Genomic DNA, 24805 nt, shown 5'->3' on the forward strand with positions numbered 1-24805 from the left:
TCAAAAAGAAAAGGAAAAATTGGAGAGAGGTAAAGAGTGCAATAAAAGGTCACGAGCAGCATACTCGTGAATTCGTGAAGCAGCTCTGTTCTCTTAATAACCCTATTTATTTAAATAACAGACATATTCTAGTTTCTTTACTGATATTTTTTTCCTGTTTACCGAGTTCATGTTTTAGGAATATTTCATATGCAAAGTTTCTGGAGTTTGATGCCCTGGCTCTTCCCAGGGGTCTGGTGTGATGTTGGTTTTTATTTCTATAAACTTCAGCTGTAAGGGGCTACTCATTCATGTGCAACTAAGAATTATAAATGTATTTTACAAGTAGAGAAATCTGTGTTTACAGTATACAATACAGTATTTCAACAGCGAGATAGCCGAAAGTACAACTGTACCTTTGTATAATATGAAAGAATTTATCTTGCACCTGTTTCCTATATAATAACATTTATGGCACTGATCTAGGGCAACTCCCTTGTCCTTGAAGCTATTCCAGCTTGCCCATGAGCATAATCTGAATTACAGACTATTTTGTTCTACACACTGTGGAATTAGTATAGGATCTGGATGCCTCCCAGAGATCTTTTAAGTCTCCACTTTTTGCCATGAGAGGGATCATTTTCTTTTTCATGATCTCTCAAGAGGAAGCACTGAGAATGTAGGAGAGGTTTCGACTGGTATTGGTATTTGGATTTCTTTTGATGGTTTTAAATGCAAGTGCTGCATAGAGGAGGCCAACCTAGGGAAGGCACCTTGCACTTGGATGGATGTGCAGCTTCTGGTGGTCCTTATCAGCAGCTGGAGCCTGTTCCCCAGCCCAAATTGTCCCTGGAGTTCTGCCTCCTGAGGCTCAGAGTGCTCGTCTGCAGCTCATACAAGAACACACAGTAACCTTTGCTGGCTTTAAGTTAGATGTGCATTAAACTGCTGCTTAGGGCTTGCTGCTATTTTACAAAAAAAAAAAAAAAAAAAAAAAAAAAAAAAAAAAAGCCTGTATATAGCATTTTGTCTGCTTCTGGAGGCTAGTGCTATGACTGTGTTTAATTTCTGTCACAGGGACCTGAATATATCATTGCCTAATTAAAAAACTTAGCCGCATCACACAGTTATTAGCTGGTGTGAGAGGTTCTTTAAATAGCAAACATAATACATTTATAATTAGTTTTAAAAAAATAATAATAAAAAAAAAACACCAAACAAACATAAAACAACCACCAAGAAGTGGTCTTAATCACCATCTTAATCATCAAGTGTTTATTTTTATGTAAGAATTGCAGTATTTTTACTGGGATAACTGGGAGATCTTGAATGCAGCAATGTGCAATGGCCTCTGCGTTGTTTCTAATTTTCCCTCTTCCTGCTGTCTTGATACTGACTTACCTTACTGACCTGCCAAATGCTCACTAAAGTCTAATGGATGGATACAGACAATCTTCTGACCTTCTACATATCAATTATTTTACGTTATAGCCTAAATACAACAAGAACTGCGAATGTATTCTTTTCTTTATTCTTAATATTTTTCATTAAGAAAGCCACATAATACTTCCTGTGATTTGGCATAGATGCATCCAAAGCACAGAGTCATAGCTGCGGATAGTGGACACTTGAAATATATACATTTTTACTAATTTCAGGATTCTGGGACCTGACTCTTACTCTACTTTCACAATAGTGTAGCTCTGACATTTTTGGAATCACTTCTGATTTACATCTGTTGAAAAAGAGCCTCTTTATTAATGCCTACTAATTGCCCTGTTACCTTTTCATTTCTTTTAAGCCAGAAGTTGCAAACGAAGCCATGCTTTCTGTAGCTCATTGCCTTGCTTCCTTAAGGCCCCAAATGTTGTGTGTCGAGCAGTACAGATCACAATCTTTGTTTTTGGAATCCACTGGTATAGCTTGAAAACTGCTCAGGATCTTACGCAACTAATCACTAGACAAGTTAGATTAGAACAACACTAGAGCTGTGTTTTCATTGCATTCCTCTATACTTAGTTTTATTGTTGATTAAAAAAGAAAAGTAAGAGAGTACGTAACACACAAAAAAAGTAGCCGTGATCATGGGGAAAGTTTTGGAGATGATAAAAAATTGCTCGCAATATGCGTTGTAAACATTACAGATCTGGCTCCTGAAGATTTAAGCATGACATTTCATTTTAAGGTGATAAAGAGGAGAGGCGTTTATAGATACTTGGGAAAGTTGTTTTGTTTTGCTTTTCCTAATAAAAGGGCAGATTTAATGGCAATCAGTTTACCTGACAGTAGCTGTTCCTAAGGAGTTACTAAAACGCATGGGAATTAGAAGCTCCACCTGAGAGAGAAAAAGATTGTCATCTAGTCCAGTATAAGAAATAGTTTAGAGCCTTGGGCACTCACATAAGTTATGCGATACCTAGTTTCATCCTCGTTTCAGGAGTGCTATGTGAGCAATGATCGGGCTTTAACTGTCCTAAGTGAATGAGTGTGTTTTCCTTCTCTCACCAATGCTTCAGTCATTTCATTTCATATTCATTTAAAATATTTTTTTTTACTTCAGCAGTCCTATAGTACAAGCAGTGACAACAAAGCTTTTTACCTGATGATGGAAACAGCTAGACTGTAACACCTTGGATTTAATACATATGAAAACAGTAGAAAGAAACTGAAACTAGAGCTTCAGAGAAACATAGAAAACATGAAAACTTATATATATATGTATACATATATGTGTGTGTGTGTATGTATATATATATATATATATATATGTATATATATATATACACAATATGTCCCCAAATGTTTGTGCTTTATATTTCAAACAGGAAAATAGGCAATATTTTCTCAGGGCATGAAATAGGAAGACACTGGACTTTGACAACTCTGTGCCTTTAAAGGGTTTGGGAAAGCGAAGACTTCAGTCTCTACAAAGCAACAGTATGAATGAAAAGCCAAGCAGTGCAGCTGTGTTCATAAAACTGGCATGTTGAGCAGATAAAATAACGTGGCTACAAAACTAGCTAACGTATTTTTTTTTTTCATTTCTGTGCTTCCTGTCTCTACTTTTGGGTAAGACAAAACTTTTTCTGGTGTCAGCAAAGACCTCATCTATTTTGTGACTGCAACATCAGGACAGGCAATTCTTTGGCTTTCTGCTTCTTATAACTTTTTATTAAAGAAAAAATAAATAAAAATCCCATTCACGGAGTTACTAATAATGTGAAAAAGTTAGTCCTGAAACAAAATAGTGAAGGCACTTCTCTGATATGCTTTTTTTTTTTTTTTTGGCATAACCGACTAGCTTCAAAAAGATTACAAATTCTCAATAGAACTTTAGTTGATTAGCAATTTGATATCCTGTTAGCTAGTTTCCTTTTTTTTTTTTTTTTTTTTCCTGATAATTGTGTCATGTAAAATTTCATGGAAATGTCACTGCATTGGAAAAAATCACGTGAGAGGTGTAACTTGAACAACTCACAGAGGTCTTGAGAAGGCAATAGGAGATTTGGATCAAGAGAGATGTTACCGGCCTGGTGCCTCCCTGCAGTGCTGCAGATCGCCTCTGCCGCGGCACTCGCTAAAGGCTGTGAAAAAATCCAGGGCGAGCAGCTCCTGCGGCACTGCAGAGCTCGGGGTCTCACTCAGACCTGCAGAGCTCCAGAATCGAAGTGGAAAGCAGGCCAGTATTCTGTGAAGATCAGGCTGATTAAAGAAAAAAAAAAAAAAAAAAAAAAAAAAAGAAAAAAAGAAAAACACATTCTCCAAATCTGACATTATGTGTACATAGCCGTGTCTGCCAAAAATGATTATAATAATAGCTCGCTGCACTTTTTTAAGAGGCCGTCTTTTGACGGATGTAAGCGCTGATATGCGAGTGACTGTGAGAGGTACGAGTGTCTGTGTATGCTCATACACATGTGCTTCTTAAGAAATTATGTGAATCACTTAGCTCTTGACAGCTACGCTGCAGCTTTCAGAAGTGCAGATGTTATTTGTCCATCAGAAAAGAAAATATTTATTTCAAGCCACAGGCATTTTCTGCGTTGCAAAAATAAAACGTAACAGCAGTTAATGCTTAATGTGCATGTGCAATAATTTTGTCAGGGCCAGAAGCACTGCCGAGCAGAAGGGCCTGGACAGACAGGCGAGTGCACAAGAAGCACTTTGTGCGCTGGATAACGCAGAACCTTAGGAAAAAAGCAATCTGGCCAGCTCACCCGCAACCAAAGCGCGGCTGTGGAGCAGCTTATTTTTCCTCTCATCCTTCAGCTGATTTTAAAAAATAAATAAATAAAAAATTTCCCCCTCAGCTGAAGAAACGCGGCGCGTTTGGTGGCTCGCATGCGAAATGGCAGTGGGCTGCAGCCTCTTGCTGCATTATTCATAAACATATTGCTGCCATCTCGTGGGCAGCGCACGAGGCGGCCCGGTGGGCCGCGCGGCCTGGCCTGGCGTCGCATGGCGGGCGGCCTGGCGGGCCGCGCCGCGGGCCTAGGGCGGCCGTGGTGGCTGCCCACCGGTTCCTAGGCACCTTTCTGGGGGGGAAATGGGTTGTGCTATTAAGGCTGGGTTTCGCCGGTTGCTAAATGAGGTAACGTCTGGCGGAGGAAGGAGGAGCGCTGCCGTAAACCTGCGATCTCTAAATTATGCATGCGGTGGTGGTTTGATGTTGTGAAGCGGGGATTGGGTTCTGGTAGGGAAACGGTAAGCGGATTCGGACAGGTTTCTTCGAGGTAAAGCACCTAAGGAGAATTAGTTCTGCAGATACCCAGTCTGGGGACCGTGATAAAGCCCTGACGTGGGGCACCTGGTGCCTCACAAAGTGGGGCCAGTGCTATTTTCATGCACCTGGCAATCAGCAGCCAAGAGGGAGTGCAGAAAGGTGTAAGGAGCCTGGATTTCCTGCTTCTGTAATTCTTCAGGTTTGCTTGATTCTCCTGAGTGAAAATAAATAAATTATTTTAAAAGCATTACGATTTCTGCAGCCTTCTTAATGTAAGTTAAATATTAAAAAAAAAAAAAAAAAAAAAGTCTTGATATGTGCCCAAACATTGCACACGTTCCCTTAATTTATCAAACTCTTGAAAAACAAAGAGAAAAATGAATCCTAAATGAACTCACTCAGAGATAATCAAATCTGACTTGTTTACATGTTTGGTGCTGGTATTTCTGTATTCAGCCACTACATTTTTTAAAATCTTGGCTAAGTCACTGTACTCCATTTTAGTGTTTCTCTTTAATGAGTGAGGCAGATATTTAAAGTTGGCTGGGCACGGGGAGCCTTGGCTGTCCTCTCTCTGAAAGGCAGCACCTCGCATTTGTGTACAAAGGGATGCCAGACGATATGGTAGGGATTCACATTTTTGTGTGGGAGTGATTTATATAGCTGACATTCTTTGGGAACAGGATGGTTTGGGATGTTTCAAGGTGTTAAATGGACAATGGCAGGCAATTTGAATGCAGTGGAAGAGATGCAAATCGTGACCTGCCCTTTCTGTTAGAAAACCTACCTCTGTTTTCAGGCCAGTAGTCATTCTTAGGCTGTGATTCATGGACCACTAATGGGATGGGGAGACTTTTTGAAATGGTAATACAAGTGTAGTCAGCCTGAGAAGACATTTAAGGTAGACAGAGAAGACATTTAAGCCATTTGTACCCAGATGGTACAAATGAAAGGAAAGCTCAGAAGAACATTTCTGATAAGGGACCCTCCCTTTTGAAACCTCCTCTTCAAGCTTATTGATTTTAAGGATGCACCTCCAACTGGTCCCATTTATAGGATATTTTTGTATTGTATTATGAGAGTTGTTAAAAACTTGAGTTTGAATGTAGGGGCTTGAATTCTTGCATTTTTTAATTACATATATCTCTATTTATTTCTTTTTTTCTTTCATTGCTTTTTGTCAAATTTGGAGTGAGATAAATTCCTAGGGATTTCATGTAATTGCATCTGTAAAACAGGGTGATCCAAGAAGCTCAGAAAATATTTTATTTGGCAAACAAAGTTGCAAAGAGATGTGGTTTGCTTGCCATTTCGTTTATGTAGAGATGTAGAGTACCTAACTTAAATTATCAGATAATTTTAACACTTAAAATCCCAGCACTTCAATCAGCCTCTCTTTCTCTTTGTTTTGTTTTTCTGGTTCTAGACATGATTGCTACAAATACATTATTGTTTAATATTTTAACATGCTTGAAACCCAGACTGTGTCAAGGGCCCCCTTAAGTCAGAGTTTGCAGGTAAACTTTTACAGACTGGACTTCAGACTAATTTTTCAGGATGAAAAGTGCCTGTTTTTTTAAATGAATATTTGTGTAAGAGCACATCGTTATTTATGAAAGTAGAATCACGTTAGTAAGATTCTCTAAAATAAGAGAATTATTATTATTTTCTATTATTTGTACATAGTCATCACTAGGTGGAGGCATACTTTACATATTCTATTGAATGTGTCATCTGTTATGGGCTGAGATGAATTGCATTGATACTGCATAGTTCAGTGGAAGGCTTTTAACCTGAGCTGTTGAAATAACCTGTTACCACCAAATGCCAAACTCTCAGATGGACTAAGCAGACCTGTGCTTCAAACGCTTCCAGTGCTGAAAAACGATGAAAATTGGGTATTTTTTTAATCATGAGCTATACAGAGCCCAAGATTATCTTGAATCTCTCGAATTAATGTAGAAACAAGCACATAATTCATCCGTGGCAAAGTTAAAATGACAGAAAGCAGGTGTCGTGGAGGAATAACCAATATTTCTCCATTTTAATACCCCATCTGCAGCACTTATATAAATGTAGGATGGTTTCATTTTGCTTCTCTTTTTACTTATGGTCGCAACTCCCATTCTCAGCCCAGTATTTTGTCACAGTACAGGGCTACTGCTAGAAACCATAAATACTAGATTTTCACTGAGAGTAACAAGACTGATACTACACTGATGCTACAACAGTGACTTATCCAGACTCTCCAGCTTTACTCCGGGGGTAGATCTTACCCAGTTGTGCAGGTATACGTAGCACCGTGCATGTGTTTCTCTCTCTGAGCAGACAGGGCAAAGCCTATGCGAAGTTGTCCTTGTCTAGCAGAGCCCAAGCTGCGTGTTTGAGGGGCTGCAAATAGGAACTCTGGGGTGTGAATGTGGGAGTCAGGGAAAAGAGCTGTCTCTTTCTCCATGGTTTGAATACTTTATTACGACTCTCAACAGCTTATAATATCTGCTGGCTTTTATTGTAGGAGTGACTGGAGAAGGAAAGGTCACGGTGCACAGATTATAAAGAAAAAGCACAATTTATTCAGAAAATAATCCCTGTCTTTTGGAGTAACACAGATTCTTATTTAAGCATCCTGAGGAGAGGAGGGGGGAAACATATTGAAATGAGAGAGGTGCAAAAATGTGTTTTGGAGAAAGGCATCACGACTGCAGAGAGAAATTTCCTGAGGTTTGTTGCATCTTAGCCCCAGGCTGGCTCAGTGGACACTGCTGTGGCCTCCAGCTTTGTCACCTGCCCTTGGGCTGCTCTGTCCCTCCCTTGGGGCAGAGTCAGCTGCTCACACCTTGGGGAGTGTGCCTCTGTCACCTCTTCCTTTGGGCTGGGAGAACACTGTAATGGAGCTGAAATATACCCCCCTCTTTTCTATATATTTCTTTCCTGTCTTAATGGAGCTGAAATATACCCCCCTCTTTTCTTTATATTTCTTTCCTGTCTTCTTTTTTTTTCCTTCTTTTTTTTTTTTTTTTTTTTTTTTTTTTTTGCCAATGATTTGGATTTGGAATCACACTTTTAATAATTATATTCACAATCGAAAATAAAATAAACATTTTGTTTAGTGCTCACAGAATTGCCAACCAGTGCGTAAGTAAGGACATCCAGCAATTTATCTGCCTGTAGAAAATAATCATAGCAATATTTTGAAATGCATTGGTTATAGTTTTGTTTTGAAATATAGAATGTAAATCATCAGTTTTGATTCTTCTGTTTCAAATGGCTTTTTTGGAACTGAGGCTCTTGAATAAGAGTCCCTCAAGCCAAGCTGTTACTCCTGGGAAATTCTGTAGTGGTGCTGGTATTTGAAAAATGCACACCTTCTGAGAAAAAGCAGGAAAATTCTGTCAAACAGACTGATGGGAATTCCCAAGTTTGGAAATGCAAGTTCTGCTGGAAAACAATGGCAGAGCAATACGGCTGTGGCTTCAGGAACGTGTTTTCACCATTGCATTACATTTTCTTCTTTTTTTTTCCATTGTCATTCTGGAAACAAATATTCTACACAATCAGTAAAAAGTGCAAAGTAAGGGATAAGAGGGAGTAATGTGTATTGGAACATAACATAGGCTTTACCCGTGGAGAAAAGTGTGAAGAAATATGGTAAAACTGAATGTAAACAAAGAAATGGGGAAAGTAAATGTGGGAGTGAGGAACTGTGTACAGGGAGTAGGAAGAATGTAATCCAATACTGGAAGATCAAAGGAAGGGAAGCCAATTTTTTCAAATATTCAGTAATAACTTAAATGTAGCAAGGTAAGGGGTCTGAACAAAGGGTCAGAAGATCACAAATTGGCAAATGGGAAAGGAGAAAACAGAGACAGAAAGAGAGAGAAAAAAAGTGTACACTTTTTTATTGTGGGGGGATCAATTATTATCTCCATCTTCTGTTGTCTGAGGACTCTTTTATAATTACCAGCATTATTTCCTCTCCCTCTCCTGCACACACGCTCTGTCTCACCCCCCTTCCAGGCAACACTTCTCCACTCGCGCAGATTTGAGGGGGTAGGAGGATCTCAGGGGTTCTTTGCAAGATGCTCGTTTCCCACCGCAGAGTGTGGCATTGCCAGGACTCTTCAGGGGACTCTCTGCCAGCTTATCCTGAAAAGCTTGCAGAGGAGTGGGAGAAGATTTGCATACTGCCCAAGCAGGGCCAGATCTGTACACCCCTCTCTGCTGAATAGTGCTTAAATGAGTAAATAATGACACTGAAATCGTTGCAGGTTTTGCAGAGTAGGTGCTTTGATATGTCAGGCTATTAGGGTCTGACCCTTTGTTGTTTTTTTTTTTCCTCCCCCCCTCTTCAGATGCTCCTTTTTTTATTCAAACCTAGACTGCTTTTCACCTGCATTTTCCCCTCTAATTTTACCTTTCTCTGGTCTTGTTTTCCTTTCCTTTCCTTTCTGTTTTACATTTTTGTATTTTTAATAACATATTTTAAGTCATTTTTCTCCTGTTCTCAATGTGATGACAGTATATCCTGATGGAAAGATAATAATGCCCAAGGAGGTTTTCTTTTATGAATTCTGCTGGTGTTACTTTCACATGCACAAATATATCATCTTGATTTCTAGCTCTGGGTCATTTCATTGCTCTTGTATGTCTTGCTACGAGATGTTTCCTGTAATTAAAAGATTAGGTTAAATAGATTATTTGTGCTGCCCTGTCTACATAAATGTTCTGTTTCTGTGCCTCTAGATACTGGCTTTTGTGTTTTAAGGCGATGTTGTGGTACATGAAGTTGCATCATGTCTCCTTTGTCTTTAAGCTGCTGACTTAGTGGTAACAGAAGCAATCAAACGAGACATTTACTGCTGGAGCCTCGTAGGGTCAGTGAATTAACAGGTGCCAATAAGTTCTAAAGAAGTGTTTTAATCGTTTTTACAGTATTTAATTAATGGACTTTTTTTGAGGAGTGGTGACTGAGCAGACATAAGGCTGATAAATATTTAATGTTTGTAGCTAGGGAACTTTTTCTCCCTTTCATGTAATTTGAGGTGTTTGCTAATGGAAAACAAACTAAATTGTTGTGCAGCATGCAATCAATGCTAAGCAGCTATTAGATCGTCCAAGGTTTGGATACCTATCAGGAATTTATCTATACGTGCTATAATATTCTTGTGTTTACGGTCTGTCTTGTTTAGAGAGCAGTTTGGAGTCAGGGTGCTCGCAGGAGACACGAGCCCACGTGTTACTAACTGCAAAGAACGCAGCTCAGAGTGAGTCGGTCAGAGCCTCAAAGATGGCTCTGGTTGAGCACGTCAAGCCTTAATTGAGGTGGTGATGCAAATTCGTCACGCTCCTCTGAGGCCTGGTGGCAGAGATTTCTTCTCTCAGCTAAGAAATGGGTTACACCTGTCTGTCCTGCAGGCAGACCCATGGGGAAGGAGCTGGCCATGCTGCCAAAGCCCTGTAGCCACGTTCAGATAAGCTCAGCCTCTTGTCGACTCCTGTCCTCGACACGGGGCTCCCTAGCACAGCTCGGGGCTGCAGCAGAAAGCCAGGCTGGGGCCACGGACAGAGTTAAATCAGGGCCGTATGGAAAAGGTGGTTTATGACACTGAAATCACCACAGGTTTATTTCTTATGCTAAAGCTCAATGGTCAGTGATGCCTGCTTCAGCCTGAGATTTAAAATGTGTGATAGGGCCTTACACGTCTAAATGCTCCCCTAAATGGGGGCCTGGGCTTTAGCTTTTTAACCATGCGAGTAAAAACTCATCCTTTTAGTCTCTGATTCATTTAAATAGCTGTGTTAATATTTATGGCCTATATCGAGTAGCCTCTAGGAACCTTGAATGCTAAGTAAATGCATAGTGGTTTTCTTGGACTGTTGTGACTTCAGTAACTCTTCCGTTTGTTGGGCTGAGCTCTAGAAAAATGACTCCAGGTCCCAGTGTGCTTGTTGGCCTACGCAGTATTCATGACACTTACCTAAAAAGTAATACTGGCAATGCCATAACTATGGTTAAAACTGCTTTTTACTTGCTTCTTATTATAGCCTGTTTTCCTTCACTTTAGAGGAACATTTCCATTCTTGTTATTTCCCAAATCATGTGTCCTTACTTTTTATTAAAAACAACAACAACAAAACAGTGCCTGAGCCACATTTGATGTCATACTATTCCTCAGGAATTCTCCTTTGTTCTGTTTCCTTAAAAACCAACAAACAAACAAACACAACAAGCTTTTGCTCAATGTCCCTACCTTCAGGAAAGATGTTTGCGGTACAGCCAGCATTGTTAATCACCAAGCTTTGCGAGGCTTAGTCAATTTGTGTAGCAAATTGTACATTTCCCTCCATTCCTGCTGCTTCTCCTTAGCTAAATAAGCTATCTCAGTCCTGCCTGTCCTCAAACACGAGTGCTAAAGCGTGAAGCAGTCTCCAGCAGCCGGCCGGGTGGCTGGATCAGGGCTGGCTGCTCCATGGCTCTGCTCGTCTGCCTTTCACTCGGTCATACAAGTTTAGAAACACAGCAGCAGTTGAAGAAATGGTTTCTATTTGTTGTTTCAGTTTAACAGACCATTGATCCAAACTGTTCAAGTACGCCAGGCTGTTCCACTTGAGCCACCTTTTACCACTGCTAGTGCGGCAACCGTCTTGTTATCAGGTTGTATGAATTAATTTTGTCGTACAGCAGCGAAAGCTGGAAAATACAGCATTGGCCAGCCAGTGCTTCCACCGACAGCGCGACTGAGTGGCACAATTCTGCTGTTTTGGAGCATCACTTCTAATTAAAATGGCATGCTATTAGAATAATAAACATGTGTTTATGCAGTGGCCAGGCTTCCTGGCTACTCGCAGAATATAACTAAGAACACTGCATTTATGGTGGCAACGTTCTTCTATGAATCCCTGAGCTAATAATGGGAAAAGAGGGAAAAGATTCAGTGTCTTGCTCACCACCTGGAAAGGAACAGAAAGCTTCCTTGCACGTGGCCAATTCTTCAAGAGTTTGAAAAACCAGCAACTTGTAGAGATTTCTCTTATGTTACGTAGACATTTGAACACACAGAGACAAATGGAAATAGTGTGATACAGGAGACAAGGTGCTTATCATCAAAGACTGAGTCTTTCAGAAAGCTGTCTTGATCTTTTCTCCTTCTCACTATTGTTTTAACTCTGTCTTTTTAAATGGTCTTACTTTCACCTGCTTTTTCCTTGCCTCTCTGCCTCTTTCTTCATTCCTTCACTGTCTGCAAACTTTTTATCAGGAGCATGTGATGTGTCCATTTATTATCTCTGAGGATGAGTTAATACACTAGGTTGGGTTTTAAGTTGTCCGCATTTTCTTTCCAGCTTCCTAATATGCAGAGAAGAATGTGCTTGTAATCAGTCAAGGCAAAATAATTGGAAATAGGAATAATAATGTGGCAACGACCGCTGTATTTGTTAGCTCAACTGCAGTGGCTTTGGTTTTCCACTTAACTCAGTGAATGTGTACACGGCATACAGAGAAAGCGGTCGTGTTTGTGAACTTGATGTATGCAAAACTGATAATGCAGTTATTGTAAATGTGGTGTAATTAAAAATACACATCTGCTTCTTTGAAAATGGCGTTTAGTTGTTGGGTTTTTCATTTTAGTCTTTTAGAGACAACTGTGCCAATCTGAGCAAGTCATACAGTAACTTCGTTTGGACAAACTCTCACTTTGTTACTTTTTGTTCATAAATGCAGTTAACAAGTTCTTTTGTACTTCTTTGAGTGTTAATTGATGTAAACAAAGTCTGCATTTTATCTAATCCCACTGAAGCTTGTTAAAATTAGAGATGTGCCAAATTATTCCAAAGCAGGTTGTAAAGTAAGTGAACCATTAGATCCACTAGCTCACAAATGGCATAGACAATGTGTGTTCTGTTTGTTTCCTTTTCAGGGTCTGTTTATGTCAGAACTTTCAAGTCACAGTTTTTTTGCATCTTTAATATTGTGTTTAGTTAATCTGTATGGCAGAAGTATAAAACAGGCAGCAGGGCTGAGCGTGACTGAAGCTATTTCTAGAAAAGTCCACATACAAACTCCTAATTGAGCATACCTAGAAGGCAGCTCTGTTAATTTTTATACCCAGCATTTTCTTTTCACCGAGATGTCCACTCATTAGCATTTTCTCTTTGCAGGAATTGTGCTTTGCAAAATTAGTTATTACTGCAGGTTCCAAAGTGTTATTTTAGTTATGGCAACCTAATATACAAGGCTTTGTGCTAGTCTCAGCTAAATCACCAGGGCATGGAGTAGCACCAAGGCATCACTTCCATGAAAAACTTAATGGGATTGATACAATTGCATGAAACTTAAAATTGATGGCCCAACCTAATCCGTCCTAGCCTCCCCACACCATAAACTGTTCTTAAAATGTTGTTTCTCAGGGCTCTGCAATTCTGCTCTTCCATTCCTTTATCTGCTCCACTGGTTTATATTTTGGAAAATGATTCTCTTCCATCTCCTGGCTACTGTGCAGAGTCCAAGAGACTCCAGCTCCTGTTCTGGTCCTGGACAATCTCATTTACCAACGTGGTTGAGCTACTCTGCACTATTAGCACAGAAGTTCTACTTTCAGGCATGGTCTCCTTCCCCACTTGAATACTAAGTGCTTTTTCTGATGTTGTCTTGTAGACGATACTTAATCATGAAGACAAGGTCAACATGCCTGCTGTGGAGTCTGGAGAACAGCTCTACGCTGATCTCTGGAAGGGTGATGACAGTCTGACAGTAAAGCTCACTTTACCAGGCTAACTTTATCCGTATTCCATATGGATAGCACCCTAGCCAGGGCAGACAAGAGGTCGGTATGGATCTCAAAATCAAGAACTATCAATATTAGTCAATTAAGTACTAATCTCATGTACTATCTTGAGTTAGTGATTTAGCAGCTTGTTTGTGCTGTGCTGTACTCCCAGTACAACTCTTCTTGATGTCCTTTAAAGCTGGATGTGTTGGCCCTCTTAGACGTTCACTGTAGGCTCCTAGGACAAAGATGATGGATTTCTCCCATGTGTGCATAGTGCCTGATACCAGAAGGTGTACATGGTTAGGGCTTTGTGCTAATATAAATTGTAAAAACTTAACCACATAGCAAGAAAGTGTCTCGCTGCAGTATTTTCAAGTTTTGTTTGAAGTTGTAAAAGGTGACCAGGGATGAATATTCTATAATTGCACATTTTACAGCATCTTGCAGCAATTACCGCTAACCAGAAGTTTGATTCTTAAATGCTAAGTGTTCTCTCAGGCAAAGCAATTGTATGTATCCAGCAGGGATAATGCTGCCCTCAAGGTGAGGAAAAGGAGATGTACGGAGAAGATGGCTAGTGCTGAGTTTTCCTGGGGCTTGAGAACTGGCTACACGCATGAGAGGCACTCACAGAGGCATGAGGTACCCAGTCCGGAATCAGATTCATAAATACCTGCATGGACCTAGCCATCAGTGACTTTGCTTTAGCTTGATCTATAGGGCTGTTTTCCAAGAAAAAATGTCTTATGGACAACTCTTTTATCCGGTGAAGCTCAGATAAGGTGGTGATGCGTATTAGACAAGAAAGATCTGAAAGATCAGTAATATAATGATGCTTCCCTATCTTATCTTTCATAATTTTTTCTTTTCTTTTCTTTTCTTTTTTTTTTTCTAGCTGCCAGCACCATAGCATCTAATCTTTCTAGCAAACAGGTGGCTCTTGCAGCATGCTTTACAATCAGTCAGACTTTGGCTCAGTCTAATTTGCTTAATCATATTAATTAATTACTTTTGTAAATGTCAGAAAAGTTCAGCACACATTTTACTTTTTAAAAAGATTTTTGAAGATCTTTCTAGTAAATATGTAACTTTGAAATATCTGAAGGTTTTTAAACTGAAATTCAGAGCGTAGTTACTCGGATTATTCATTACAAGTGAACTATTCAACTTCCTCAGGCTTCTTTCTCTTAGGAAACAGATTTAGATCACTATGAATTTATTTTGTATTTTGTAACAGCTTAGTCAGGTGATGCCAAACAATTTGAGCCTATGACCTATACTGCAAGACACCGAAGTTACTTGGTAGCTGCAGTGTGGTGGTTTCATTCAATGTGCTTTCTAATTGGAGAATGAAATGTTTGGAGTGCCGGGTAAAACCTGTAATACAGAAATTATTTGGTTTTGCACAAATACTTTTTATTTCTGTGTTCTAGGACTCGTTTGCTGAAGAGTGTTTTTTCAAGTGTTGGCAACCCCAAATTCATTTTGCGAGTATGAAATTAAGAAGGTTGTATACCCCTAAGGTGGAATTCCTAGGTGTGGTGAGCAATCTTTCTTGGCCAGTGCTATTTGTTAATCAAAATGGTGGCACTGTATTTTTGGTTTGATTCAGGATGTTAATGAGAGGTTGAGAACAGCCACAGGACCAAGGCTGATAGCTTTTTGCAGCACTGTTTTTCTGCTTTTGTGCCATATCTGTATTTGGATAATACGAGGTTGTCTAGTAAGAAATCAGGAGAGAGGTCAAAGTGTAGGTGATGCTTTGAGTGGCAGTTGTTCTGAAAATAAAAATGCTGAGGCTGTACAGAAGTCTGCAGTCACTGAACTGTAGCAAACCTAGATGAAATGAAGGAAAAGAAATGTTCCTACCCCAAGAAACCTTGGGGGAATCACTTGAAATAAAGCCTAATTGACTAACAAATCTACAAATGGTGCCTTTCCTTACATCTGACCATTTTGTGCACTTATCATAATTTCTTTCTGCTAACACGTTTTCTGACTAATGGCATCTGATGCGTTCAGTCTCCACTGCCAGTCTGGGTGTAGACGGCGTGCTCCAGATGTGCGTTGTAAGATCACTGTCCTGCAGCAATAAGTCCTTCTGTTCCCATCTGTAGCAGTATTTAACTTTGAACAGGACAGTGCTCATTACTAGCAATTTCTCTTTTCTCCAGTCTGTATGAAAGCCTGAGTCTTTTCAATTAAGAATAAACTAGCATGAGAAGCTTAAAAAGATGCATTCTGCCACATGATACAGTCAGGTCAGTCATCAGCTCTCCTCTTAACTCAAGATCAAGGCAGCAGTATGAAACAAATGTATATGGATGCATATGGTCGTCCACGTGTGTAAGTATACACTTCTTTCTGTCTAACGACATCGCCAGCTGCTGATGCCAGCAACAATGTAAAGGTGGTTTTTATTTTATTTTATTTTTTTTAAATCATTTTCTCACTGCTCTAGCTAGTTCAGCTGGCTGGGGCAGTTTCTATATGGGTGTGTGTGTATATATATATATTTGTATATATATATGTGTGTGTCTTTACAAAGAGTCAGTCCATGAACGGAGGCCTAGAATTGATAGAGGAATTTCTAGATGGAAGTCCTGTTGCCTAAAACTTATTGCACCGAATCTATATGTTGTAGAGGAAAACAATTTTTCTGTGACACTTGTGTTGAGAAATGTTCTTCTGGTTCAGCATGGAGTATGTGCTCAATGCCAGTGCTACAGTCCATAGCAGCAAGCTGCAACCAATATATATTCCATATGTTTTTGTCACCGTCAGGTTTATTCCTGCACCACTGGTGCTGCCAACTTCGACCCAGACTTAAAATGTAAACCTTGAGGTTTTCATTGTTTCTTGCATGCTGGTGCTGCTGTAATATTATCAATGCTCTTTAAGCTACTAGTTTGGGTAGGACTTCAAATTTCCCAGCTATGCATGGAAGTAGCAGGCATTATATAGACAAAAAGGAGGAAGCAGGGCTTGTTTTAATTGTCTAGGAATTTCTCTTTGATTTTGAGCGATGGCTGTGTGTGGTATTTTTACAATGAAACAAAATGAAGGTTAAACCAGTACTTGGCCTCTTTCACTTCAAAGTTCACGAAATCTCACTAGTCCTTCCACGAGCTTGGGGTAAATTTAAGCAGAAGAAGGCACATTTTGTATGGATGTGGACCAATTGATGTTTTTTGGCAGAAACAATAGAAAACATATTACACTGTGTTTTTATGTTTGTTTCCTCACACTGTGTGGTTTTGTCTGGTTTCTCTGCAAGCAAGGTTCAAGCTGGCGAGCCACACAGTTTCCTTTTGATTTCTTTGTTGTTCATTTGTTGGAATTTGAGATTGGAAGCAGATACAGTGGATGCAAACCCAAGCGAGCCAAAATGTTTTCAGTCTGCCTGTGCAGCCCTGCCTGAAAGCTCAAGTCATTGAATTTTCTACAGCAGTGATATTAAGCTAATTCTTCCAACTCTTCTGGAATGTATGTTTCCATTAGGATGGATGTATTCACATAAACTAGTTATTTTAATATTCTTCTGAAACAAAATGCAATTACTCACTCAAATTAGCCTTTCAAAATATTGACTAAAGGGGTTATGACATTCTGATCCTTCACAAGAGTGTGGTCAAAAACTCGAAGTTCGTCAAGATTCAAGATGTAAGCACATGAAATAGAGTATAAACATAGGTTATGTATACTCCATCTGCATCAATAATATTTTTAAAACTTAATCAGTATAATACTGCTTGACAGAATAGCACAAGATAAACTAATATTTTCAGTTAAATTGCATAAAGGCAGATTAAAAATAGGATTTACCATTTGATCATGCATTATTTTCCTGATGAAAGAACATGTGGAAACTGTAAGAAATGATAATCCAACATAAAATATACAAATGTTACAAATTTTATCCAAATGCTCTAGACAAGCCAATATGGCAACCAGTATAAAATGCTCTGCTGCTCACTAGCACACTTTCAGGATCAGATCTTAAACATTTTTTAAACGTTTAAACATTTTTTATGTCTACAGACGAGTCCAGACAGCAATGGGGCACCAGTGCCTTCACATCTGAAGCTGTTGTTCAGCATCTGGCTCCCACCTGCCCACTTAGCATAATTATTAAGCATTGGAAACTGTTTTGCTCTTCTCCAGACTTCAAAGCCTGGAAGGATAGTCCATGGGCTCCTTTAAGAGCCTGCCGTGCACATCGCTGGTGTTGTATGACATGGGGGTTTCTCACAAACTTTCTCTTGTGACCCTGTGTGTCTGCCCCACTTCCCTCGCGGTGCAGGAGGGAGCAGGGGCTCCCCAAGACCAAAAAGCGGCTCACAGAGCAGTAGGAAGCACAGGGAATTTTTTCCCCTTGTTAAATTTTTATTAAGAAACAAAAAAATAACCCTCTTTTCATAGAATCATAGAGTCATTAAGATCTGAAAAGCCCTCCGAGATCATCTGGTCCAACCACCCCCCTACCACCGATATCACCCACTAAACCATGTCCCTAAGCACCACGTCCAACCTTCCCTTGAAGACCCACAGGGACGGTGACACCACCACTTCCCTGGGCAACCTGTTCCAATGCCTAACCACTTTCTGAGAAGAAATTCCTCCTAATTTTCAACCTGAACCTCCCCTGGCACAACTTTTACAGGTAATAGGACCAGAACGCTTCAGCGTTCTATCCCTCTTAAATCCACCTACTCCACTTTTGTGTCTTGATGAATTGCTGGGAACGAAGATGCTGAGCCTTTCTTTTTGCTGGAATAAGATACTAGGATCTCTATCATTCTAGCTTTAGAGAAGGGTATTTGTAGGTTTCTATCCTGAGTTTGTGTTAGGGACTGTCTGAGACAGTTAGGCTCGTCCATCTCCATCCAGTTTCTTGCATGGAGCTGCTCTCACTTGGAGCTTCCATTGCACTTGCCCTGAGTGTGATGGCATTGCCATTTCTCAGCATCACGGGAACTGGGGAGCACTCCTGGCTATAGATGGGTTGCTGGAGGAAAAACAACAGCTTCGTACCTATGACTGTTCCTCTCTGAAGTGTTTTTACTCAAATCACAGCCCTGCTCGACGCTGTTTCTGAGCTGGAAGTGAATGGTAAGCTCTTTGCTCACCAGTGCTCTTTGCTGTGCAGCATGAAAGCTGTGCAGCCGTGGGTACACCTGCTGGCTGCTCAGGGATTAAAAAATATCTGACTTTCTGAACCAGGACCCAGGCTGTGAATACATGCGCAGTAAGCATATCACAGAGAACAAAAGCTGCAGGTAAATAATCTTTTTGTGTGCGTTTGTTCAGTGTAGATCAACTGGAAATACATAGGTGCTTGAGTATGGAAGTATTACTCTTAGTTTGGTTGTTTTAACTTGAGGTGATTTAGAGATGTTGTTTTGTAATACAGAAATGTGCAATCCTCAAAAAAAAAAAAAAAAAAGGAAACTTTCCTAAGAACGTTATACCTCGATTTCCTGTTTAGGTTAATGCATCAGACAAGTCGTAAATATCAACAGTATTTTCATAGCAAAAATGGTTTAGATGAAGGGCAGAAACAAAGAAAATACATGTCGGGTACATTAGGATATGAGTGAGTTAAGAGTCTTTGATAGCGGTTACTCTGCTAGTCCAAATAATGACTAATTACCATGGCAATCCTTATGTTCTGTGCCATACGGACCCCACCATTCCTACTTAAAAACACTAATGGCAAATATACATTGCAAACAGATGCCATGTGCACATATCATCTGAAAGGCTTTTAGGAAAACAAGATTGCTGGTCCTGGTATAGGAGCAGAGCAGTTGCGTTGCAGGATGGCAGAGCACCAGTGATTCCTGTCCCACCAGAGGGTACCCATATGTGCCACCACTGCGAGGAGACCAGGGATGAAGAGAGAAAGAAAAGCTTGGCTCAGGCTTGGACACAAAGCACACTCTCCAGGTACAGCATTTTTGTGACAGTAGCACATCTTGGTCTTCAGATATGATGACTGAACAGGCCGAGCTGCTCCTAATTAGCTTCTAGCTGGTGGTCTTTCTCAGCTGCTATGCATTAAGCTTGGAAACCCAGCCTGCTAGATAATTTGGGGGGGTCCCCATTTGAGGGACTGGCTGGAGGAAGGATTTTTCAGGCCTTCCCACCCCCAGAAATATTTTCCCTTTGTCTGTTTTGAGCTAACCTCTGCTCAGCAGAGCCTCCCTGACGCTGGCTAGACCCTGGCCATCCTTGCCAGCACCATTCACCTTATGGCAGCTCTAAAATCAAAAATGAACACGACACATTTGTAATCTAGGGGCCGATGCAGCTGCTGTAGGAATGGGGGAGAAAGGAGAGGACCAGGTAGGGCATGTGGGAGCCCCAAGGAGCTGGGCTGCAGCCCCCCAGTAATCCCACGCCTGTGTCACCTCCATGGAGGCTCCGTGTAAAACCTTGACCTCAGTAATGCATCGGTTCATTAGGGGAAAATAGGCCTTTCCAAAGCAGATTATCTTTTGAATTACAAAGGGCCAGTAATTTGAAAATGTGTAGTTAAATTCTGGCAAAATGAGGTGCCCATACTTGCCAGATCCCCATGCTGTAAAATAAGAAAAAAAAAAAAAAAGTTTGGCTTGCAACCGATTGCTGTGGATCTTCCCACTCTGTTCTGGGTTAACCATCACCAAGCCTTGCATAAAATGAAAACTGAGCTCTATTTAGACTTGATCGCAAAGATCAGGGGGGTTTGGGCCACGGAGCCTGGGTGAATGCTCAGCCTGCTGATAAATTGCCGGCATGTGCAGCCTGTCCCAAGGCAACGCTTAGCCTGGCAGCAGGAGTTTGTGCTGGGGTGGGAGAGGTGCGGGCCCAGCTTTGTGTCCCTTGACTTTGTCCCCGCTCTCAACCTGACACAGCACAGGCAAACCTGTTGGAGAACTGATATGTTTGAAAATTGATCTGCAAGCAGCTTTGCACATGAAGAAAGTTTCTGGTATTTTTTGCCATTTTCACATTTTTTTGTGATATCAGAGGAATTAAGATACTCTCTTTTGCACCCATCCACTTATATAGAAATTCCTTACTCAAAGTAACTTCATGTCTCACAAAGACTGGTGAAAACAGACATTGGTGAAAATGTCTAATACAGACATTTGTGTTTGTATATGGTGTTATCAATCTCCTGATGGGCCGGTATAGCCACAGCAGCATTAAAGGGAGGAAAGTATAACCAGTGATGCCGTGGTAATTCCAAAAGCATCACGGGATCCTTATTAATGAGACACGAACTCACCAACTTTAACAGGGTAAACACATTGAGGAAAAGTTATTTTTTTTCTCTTAATGTTTTAAGTTTTCAATGCATTGACCTTTAAAAGAGAAAGGCATGCTGTGAATTATTCAAAGTGGCATCTTTAGGACATCCAAGTATTTTAAAATCTAATCTCGGATTTCCTGCAGCTCCCTCCCCTCCTGTCTCGTGTGTTAGTCCTACATTTTTATTGCTTTCTAGCACTGTGCTACCAGGCCCTTCAGAATGATGCTTACACTACACATTCCTCCAGACAGTCTTTCACACTTCATAAGGCTCCGAACTATCATTAATTAGGAGACATTTCCTTCTGAAAGTCCCCTATATCTCTCTGATGGCGCATGAAGAGATATATATATCTGCTCCGCACCAAATTAATAGTTTCTCCCTGTTGGTCATTATCATTGTGGGACAGTGAAATCTGTCCTGGTGTCACCGAACATGGTGAAAGAGAGAAAGCTCACAGAAAACGTTTATGCATCCAAAGAAAAGAGGTGTTTTGCTTATGTGTGAGTTTACCTAGGTGTGATGTCTGTGCTCAGTCAAGTCCTACCCATATGAGCTGTGTTAATCTCTCCAGTTATTTTTTTTCAGCAAATCCCGTTATTTATGTGCATCTTTTATAAGGGATACACAGTAAATATGATGTTAATGATTTTCAGTGCATTTTAGAGGTTTATTCCACATTTCTACTTTCTTTTTTCTGTTTTAACTTCTGGTTGAAAGTACGATTGGGATAATTTACACTGTTCATACTTTTTAATGCTTCTCTGTATGGGGGAACAGCACCCAGTCTCACCCCTTTAAGCACAGGCTAAAGCCCAATGTAAAAACCTCAGCCTTCTTTCCGTAAACCTTGAACACATTTATCTATGTTATGTGTATTCGGACCCTTAGGAATCTTTTCTATCTCTCCCTCAGGACATCATGGGACATTTTCCATGTATATCTTAGTGGGATTGCTCAGCACCGTATCCATTCCATCTACCTCCGACTTCACCTGAAGGGCAAAATCCTTAAGATCTTGACACAATACTGATAAATACGTGGAATTATTAAAGTTGCCATCTCAGCAGAATAGGATTGCTGCCGCCTTTGTTCTCAGGGGAATACATATTTCACCCAGTAGCAAGACACCCAACTGCTGCTACAATCAAAACTCTCTGAAATGCCTTTAAGCTAATCATCTTTGAACATAAGCCTTTGTTGTTAAATCAGGGACCTTCTAGATGCAAGGCACAGAAACCTTTTTTTTTTTTTTTTCCTCCACCTTGCACAAAACAGCTTTAAGCCTGTCACCGCTGACAGTAAGGTTCAGTGATCTGTCAACATTCACCCCTGATAAAGACAGTGAGAGAAATCCGTGGCTCTGGAGAGTTCAGTAGAGACCAAACAGTATGTTTGCAAAAGAGCATTTTTATATGTTTTCTTGTGACAGCACTAGTTTAACAGAAAATAGTTGGAGTGTGCCAGAAAAGGGTAAAAAAGAAAGGGGGGAAAAAATGAAAAAAAGACAGTAGTAGTAAGTTAGGCTAGCATGACATGATGGATCTGGGCTATGACAAACAGAATTGGAAAAAAACTTCCCTGGGGACCAACTATACCAGGTTTGCTGAATTGTATTTCTTGGTTTCTTACTGTGCAACAGTGCTTTTTAGTGTTAGATTGACTAGGCTTCAGAATATTTTTAAAATTGTACAAATCAAAATCCATGTAGCTTAAAAATGAAAGATGTAAAAGGTTTAGGAGTTTGATGTATTGAAAGGCATTCTGTATTCCCTCATGTGAGTATTAAATGTACACTTTGTCTGTTTGATGAATTTTAAATCTTTGTGGATTGCAACATGCACCACAGCAGTTTAGGGGATATAAACTTTGGCTGAAGGAAAGCGTAAAGGATGTGCAGTGGTCAGGCTATTCTTCACTTATTTTCTCATTTGCCTAGGTGCTACAGTACATACCTAATCTAATTTATAGAGAGGTAAGTAAGAGTAGATAGGGAAAAATCTTGAAAAATTCCTTTTGGATCTAATTAACCCTGATGCCCTTAATTGCAGGGAGATTTGATCTTGTTTTAATTTCAGTGAAATATGAAAAATCAAGGAAATCTTTACAAAGAAAGTAAAGGCATAAGGAATCAATATTTTGGAATAAAAAATGCCTTTATTAAAACCTACTGTCACGTCAAACAAGTATCTCACTTGGTGGCAAGCAATGTGAAGACAGACTTCAAGACCTTGAAAAATAGCATTAAATGGCATTCATCCACGAGTGTCAGAGTGCTGACATAGCAGCAAGGTGTGCTTTACTGAGTCCTGTTATTATTCTGTATTTAATTCTTCCAGTGATCAAAATCTCTCCCTTCACTGCAGTATCATTTCCTACAACACCTTTATAAAGTGCTCATGAGCCCTAAGTTGTGAAGAGATATAAAATTGTGTATAAAATCTAAACAAAATGTAATATCCGTGCTTTAATAGGAGTGATTGTGAATGTGTTTTTCACATTAATGCCAAGTGCAGCCAAGGAGTCATTGGCCAGAGGGATGGTGAGCTGCATTGGTAGGAATGAAAGGTTCAGGGTAAAGGAGGGAGGAGCAGCCCAAGCCTTCCTGAAACTCTGGTTCTGTTGAAATCAGACCAAATTTGCTTCCCTTTCCTTACTCTCCTTGAAAGGTTCTCTCTGTGTTAGTATTGAAGTGTTTACCATAAGGTCCAAGTTCTTGATTTTCTGATACAAAATTTTAAATTCTTTGGGGATTTTGAAACATGGGGACTCATGATTGAGTACTTAGACAAAAAATCTTATAGTCCTTTGGAAATAAAATGGTAGGTGCTAATCTGAGCTGGACAGACATCAAGTGATGATGAAAGTATGTAAGATTTATTTTTCAGGTTTCACTATGAACATTAACTGATTAATCTTTGCAGCAATTTCCTGCTGTAGAAAAGCTTCTCTTTATTTGTTTACAGTTGCAGAAAACAAAGATTCAAAATGAGAACAATAACAATAAATAAATAAATAAAAGGAATCGTGTTATCAGAAAGAGTTACCACTCCTAGATCTGAGGACACACACAAGGTACGGGGTGTTGTGCTTGCAGCTCAGGTAGCCCAGATCAGGGGCTGCCTTAGTTTAATGTCTAGGAAGGTGAAGAAACATAGACCAGAAATAATTTTTAAGGGGATTTTACTAAAAAAAAAACTTCTCCTTTTAATGACCTCCCAGCTTATATCATTAAAGGTCACCTGCGAGTCTATAAGTAAATTCTGGACTCTGTGAGGGGGATCGTGATGCTGTTGCCAATTGCTGTGACTCGCATTATCAGTCGTGGCACTGCCAATCACGGTGCTGATGCCTGTCAGGTTTCTGCTGCTGCCAAGCAGGATGTAAAATTGACAGGGAATGTTGTAGCACCCGTCAAGTGCTGCGAGATACCTCTGCCTTTCAGAGAGCAGGCACCTGGGCTTACAGACAGGAGCAGGGCTCGGGAACGCTTTGTCGCTGCCTCACATTTGTTGAAACTTATTAATTTTAGAAATGAAGCACACAGCTCGCCCATGGTTAGATTCTGGTCGTGAAATTGATATTTCCACAGATTGAGCTAACAGTATCCAGTATTATTTTCAATACAACGTTTACGCAGAGATGTGAAATAAAATCAGGGTAGGATGAAATTTTTGACAGTGGAAACAATGCTCATTAATTCTGTAGTCTAAAGTTTTGAGGGTTGATCTGTATCTTTTTATAATATGTACCGTGGTCAGTTCCAAAAATCTGTCTGCATGTTTCTTTTCTATTTGACATGGTTTCTCAAATTTCGGAAAGTTCTCTTCCACCTATTGCTATATTCTTAGGTCTCTCTGCACAAAGAAAAGACAAGTTTTGTATTTGTACAACCATCTATACAGTGGTTCATTAATCATCCATAAAGTGTAGGGTTTTGCAAACATAATACACACCAAAACCACAGCCAGTTGGACTTCTAGATTTGTAAGAGGGCAATGACATGCCAAAAATACTTTGCTGTTACAACCT

The 24805-nt window shown here is 40.1% G+C and overlaps 1 protein-coding gene across 4 annotated transcripts in view; it reads left to right on the plus strand.

Annotated features, from left to right (window-relative positions):
• The window catches only part of ARHGAP15 (Rho GTPase activating protein 15), a 332778-nt gene that overhangs the window by 68967 nt on the left and 239006 nt on the right, over positions 1–24805 (plus strand). The window lies entirely within an intron of this gene.

This window comes from Oxyura jamaicensis, chromosome 7, assembly GCF_011077185.1.
Source record: "Oxyura jamaicensis isolate SHBP4307 breed ruddy duck chromosome 7, BPBGC_Ojam_1.0, whole genome shotgun sequence".
NCBI lineage: Eukaryota > Metazoa > Chordata > Aves > Anseriformes > Anatidae > Oxyura > Oxyura jamaicensis.